Source organism: Leptidea sinapis, chromosome 45, assembly GCF_905404315.1.
Source record: "Leptidea sinapis chromosome 45, ilLepSina1.1, whole genome shotgun sequence".
In the NCBI taxonomy this organism is placed as follows: Eukaryota; Metazoa; Arthropoda; class Insecta; order Lepidoptera; family Pieridae; genus Leptidea; species Leptidea sinapis.
In genome coordinates this window covers 8,806,421-8,811,420 of record NC_066309.1, presented here as the reverse complement: position 1 = coordinate 8,811,420, position 5,000 = coordinate 8,806,421, and the positions used below count along the sequence as shown (strand labels likewise).

The 5,000-nt window shown below is 53.8% G+C and overlaps 3 non-coding genes across 3 annotated transcripts in view; all 3 read right to left on the bottom strand.

Moving 5' to 3' along the window:
* Nucleotides 1–1,675, bottom strand: part of LOC126977718 (large subunit ribosomal RNA) — a 3,975-nt gene extending 2,300 nt beyond the window's left edge. Inside the window, exon 1 of the ribosomal RNA XR_007732388.1 lies at nt 1–1,675. This exon is cut by the window's left edge and continues 2,300 nt beyond it. This is a non-coding gene — a ribosomal RNA (large subunit ribosomal RNA).
* Nucleotides 1,676–2,214: 539 nt separating this feature from the next.
* LOC126977576 (5.8S ribosomal RNA) lies at nt 2,215–2,371 on the bottom strand. The gene has a single exon (XR_007732249.1). It is a non-coding gene; the product is annotated as a 5.8S ribosomal RNA (ribosomal RNA).
* Nucleotides 2,372–2,747: 376 nt separating this feature from the next.
* LOC126977650 (small subunit ribosomal RNA) lies at nt 2,748–4,652 on the bottom strand. The gene has a single exon (XR_007732324.1). It is a non-coding gene; the product is annotated as a small subunit ribosomal RNA (ribosomal RNA).
* Between the last annotated feature and the right edge of the window lie 348 nt (nt 4,653–5,000).

The window sequence follows — 5,000 nt, the reverse complement described above, 5'->3', positions numbered from 1 at the left end:
ACACGCACGCGCCGATTGCCGGTAACGGTAGTGTATAGGCAAAACGCTTCAGCGCCATCCATTTTCAGGGCTGGTCGCTTCGGCAGGTGAGTCGTTGCACACTCCTTAGCGGATTCCGACTTCCATGGCCACCGTCCTGCTGTCATGAGCGACCAACGCCTTTCATGGTGTCCCATGAGCGTTTTTTAGGCGCCTTAACACTACGTTTGGTTCATCCCACAGCGCCAGTTCTGCTTACCAAAATTGGCCCACTTGGCACCGTCATCAGATCTCCGGCTTCATCGTTCGAGTAAGCCGGAGTTCTCACCCATTTAAAGTTTGAGAATAGGTTGAGGTCGTTTCGGCCCCAATGCCTCTAATCATTCGCTTTACCGGATGAGACTGTTACGAGTCGACGCCAGCTATCCTGAGGGAAACTTCGGACGGAACCAGCTACTAGATGGTTCGATTAGTCTTTCGCCCCTATACCCAGTTCCGACGATCGATTTGCACGTCAGAATCGCTACGGTCCTCCATCAGGGTTTCCCCTGACTTCGACCTGACCAGGCATAGTTCACCATCTTTCGGGTCCCAGCATCTGTGCTCAGAGCGCGCCCGCATTCGCTGATTGGAAACGAGACGCCTCGGGAGTGCGAGAGATCGATTTTTGACGACCGACGCTCCATCCTCCCTGAGCGCGCGACAAGCGCGCGCCTTCACTTTCGTTGCGCCTTTCAGTTTTGTCTGTTTGAATTCATAACTCAATGACTCGCACACATGCTAGACTCCTTGGTCCGTGTTTCAAGACGGGTCCTGCGAGTGCCCGAAACAGTAACATCGCCGACTGATACGCGCACAGTCCGAGACTACACGGCTGCGACGACAGCGGCGTCGCGTCAGCATCCGCACAAGGGCAGGATGTCGACGACGACTCTCGCTCGCGTCGGGCCGGACGCGTCCCCGGATGGAGACGCGTGCGCGTTTCATGACAAGTACCGTCCGCCGCCGGCCGGCGATCGTCACGGTCGGACGGCTGTGCGCGTGAACGCGCAGCCGCCCGGCTCCCGGACAACGCTTAGGCCGAACAGACGAACGGGTCGCGATGCATAATGTGTACTAAGAGAGAAGTGCACGCCGTCCGGGTGCGTCAACGGCGGCGACCGGTGAACGCGAGCACGAGTCTCGCGCACATCGCGGCACGCCGCCGTACGCCCCGGAGTGACGATGAATCTCTCCGTTCGTTCATTCGAGTTTCGCAGGTTTACCCCTGAACGGTTTCACGTACTCTTGAACTCTCTCTTCAAAGTTCTTTTCAACTTTCCCTCACGGTACTTGTTCGCTATCGGTCTCGCGGTTATATTTAGCCTTAGATGGAGTTTACCACCCACTTAGGGCTGCACTCTCAAGCAACCCGACTCTGAGGAGAGTCCCTCTCGCGGACTCGCTCCGTCGCTACGGGCCTGGCACCCTCTATGGGAAAACGGCCCCGTTCAAGACGAACTTGGACGGGAGCGGCGACCGCGAGAAAGCGGAACCTCCCTAACACCACATGTCCCGCGACCGTGACGACCGCGGGATTCGGCGCTGGGCTTATCCCTGTTCGCTCGCCGCTACTGAGGGAATCCTGGTTAGTTTCTTTTCCTCCGCTTACTAATATGCTTAAATTCGGCGGGTGATCCTCCCTGATCTGAGGCCAACGATAAAAAGTATGAGGCAGACACGATATCCGTCAGCGCAGCGACACCGTCGTGCGCGCGCCGCCAATAAGTCTCAACGACGTATCGTCGACCCGCGCACGTACCGCGATCGAAGCGCCCTTCGGACGTCGAGTCCGCCTACTCGTTTGCACGCTCACGTCGGGCCGAAATAACACGTGCAGCGCACGGGACGCGAACCGAAGGCGCAGCCACGCACGCCGTTCACATAGAGAGCTCTGCATAGATTAATTAAAATTAATCACGAGATATCCGCGTGTGACAGCGAACGAGCGCGCCCCGGTACCGCGCCCGTCTCCGTGACCCACGTCGGGCGTGAGGCGGAGACGGCGTTGCACGCGAGCAGCACCACGCGTTGCGGCTTATTTTACATTTTCGAACGGATCGAGCGGGCCCCGGAAAACCGGCGGGGTTTACCCGAGCCCGGCCCGAAGACCGTCACTCGTTTTACACGTTTTTTAGGCGCGCAAACAGTGTTGTCAGCATACAGCGACGGCGTCGTCGTATTCTTTTATGCAGCCGGCCCTCAGACAGGAGTGGTCCTGGATATTTCTCCACGGACCGCAATGTGCGTTCGAAATGTCGATGTTCAAATGTGTCCTGCAGTTCACACTATGACGCGCAGTTAACTGCGTTCTTCATCGACCCGCGAGCCAAGTGATCCACCGTTCAGGGTAATAGTTTTTTATATTTAGAAAATACGTGAACGATCTCTGTGTGTAACAAAATATTATGTGACGCACGCATTGCGCGTACGTCGTGATCTCGACTCGCTTCGCACTCGACATGAGCGCGTCGCGAGACGCACGCGCGTCGCGTACATGCGAACCGCGCCCGCCGAAGCGTCGTGCCGGAGACGTCGTGCCGGACACCCCCCACATGCGGCGGGAGATGTCAGCGCGCGCGCGGCAAACGCGACAACGTAGCACAGAGAGCACATCGCGAGCGCGAAAATAATCAGTGATTGACACGTGATTGAAGTTATCATCGTCAACAGTCGGCTGTGAGCGAAGCGTGTCGGCGACAACGCTCGCGCACGCGACCGTTACACGTTAATGATCCTTCCGCAGGTTCCCCTACGGAAACCTTGTTACGACTTTTACTTCCTCTAAATGATCAAGTTTGGTCAACTTCCCAGCAACGCCGACGGCCGCGAAGCCACCGCGTGTCGGTCCGAAGACCTCACTAAATCATTCAATCGGTAGTAGCGACGGGCGGTGTGTACAAAGGGCAGGGACGTAATCAACGCGAGCTTATGACTCGCGCTTACTAGGAATTCCTCGTTTATGGGGGATAATTGCAAACCCCAATCCCCAGCACGAAGGAGTTTCAACGGGTTGCCCGGGCCTCTAGGCCAGGGAGAACATGTTGATTCCTTCAGTGTAGCGCGCGTGCGGCCCAGGACATCTAAGGGCATCACAGACCTGTTATTGCTCAATCTCGTGCGGCTCGAAGCCGCCGGTCCCTCTAAGAAGAATTTTAATACGCCGCCAGTGAGTTGCGCGACCCTGAAGCCGCGCACACCTAAATGACGACGCCTATTTAGCAGGCTAGAGTCTCGTTCGTTACCGGAATTAACCAGACAAATCGCTCCACCAACTAAGAACGGCCATGCACCACCACCCACCGAATCAAGAAAGAGCTGTTAATCTGTCAATCCTTCCGGTGTCCGGGCCTGGTGAGATTTCCCGTGTTGAGTCAAATTAAGCCGCAGGCTCCACTCCTGGTGGTGCCCTTCCGTCAATTCCTTTAAGTTTCAGCTTTGCAACCATACTCCCCCCGGAGTCCAAAATCTTTGGTTTCCCGGAAGCTGCCCGCCGAGCCATTGTAGTAACGTCGGCGGATCGCTAGATGACATATTTACGGTTAGAACTAGGGCGGTATCTAATCGCCTTCGAACCTCTAACTTTCGTTCTTGATTGATGAAAACACCTTTGGCAAATGCTTTCGCTGATGTTCGTCTTGCGACGATCCAAGAATTTCACCTCTAACGTCGCAATACGAATGCCCCCAGTTATCCCTATTAATCATTACCTCGGAGTTCTGAAAACCAACAAAATAGAACCGAGATCATATTCTATTATTCCATGCACGAAATATTCAAGCGGCATTTTGAGCCCGCTTTGAGCACTCTAATTTGTTCAAAGTAAAATTGTCGGCCCATCTCGACACTCACTGAAGAGCACCGCGATAGGATTTTGATATTGAACCGGCGTTTTACCGCCGGCTCACCGACGATATGCTCCGCAGACGTGTCAGTATCACCGCGGATGCGATGCACCGACAGCGCGGCGCACAAATGCAACTACGAGCTTTTTAACCGCAACAATTTTAGTATACGCTATTGGAGCTGGAATTACCGCGGCTGCTGGCACCAGACTTGCCCTCCAATTGTTCCTCGTTAAAATATTTAAAGTGTACTCATTCCGATTACGAGGCCTCGTAAGAGTCCCGTATCGTTATTTTTCGTCACTACCTCCCCGTGCCGGGAGTGGGTAATTTGCGCGCCTGCTGCCTTCCTTGGATGTGGTAGCCGTTTCTCAGGCTCCCTCTCCGGAATCGAACCCTGATTCCCCGTTACCCGTGACAACCATGGTAGTCGCAGAAACTACCATCGAAAGTTGATAAGGCAGACATTTGAAAGATGCGTCGCCGGTACTGGACCATGCGATCGGCAAAAGTTATCCAGATTCATCAAAATTAACGACTTCGGACGCGAGGCCCTCCGTCGATTGGTTTTGATCTAATAAAAGCACTCATCCCATCACTGGTCAGAGCTCTGATTGCATGTATTAGCTCTAGAATTACCACAGTTATCCAAGTAACTGAGTAAGATCTAAGGAACCAAAACTGATATATTGAGCCATTCGCGGTATCGCCTTAATACGGCTTGCACTGAGACATGCATGGCTTAATCTTTGAGACAAGCATATAACTACTGGCAGGATCAACCAGGGAGCTGCTGCAAACAACGATTGTTGTCGCGCTCAGCGCGTCATGCGTCGCGATCTCCCCTTAGGGCGTCGCGACTATGACATCTTGAACATATCGTGAGATATCCGTTCGCGCACTGTATACTATATATCTCAAAGGCATACGGTGCGCGTTGAACGAATCATAAATCGGCGATGGGCCGATTGTATGTTATGAAAGTTCAGTAACGAGAGTCCCTTCGGGTAATAATAAAAATGATGACACGCAATAGAAGCGGTATCAACGTATTAATATCGGTACACGTCGTGATCACAAATCGGATCGACGCCCGGTGCTTGAGAGGAGCGTGAACGTCTCGCACGCGTGAAATGC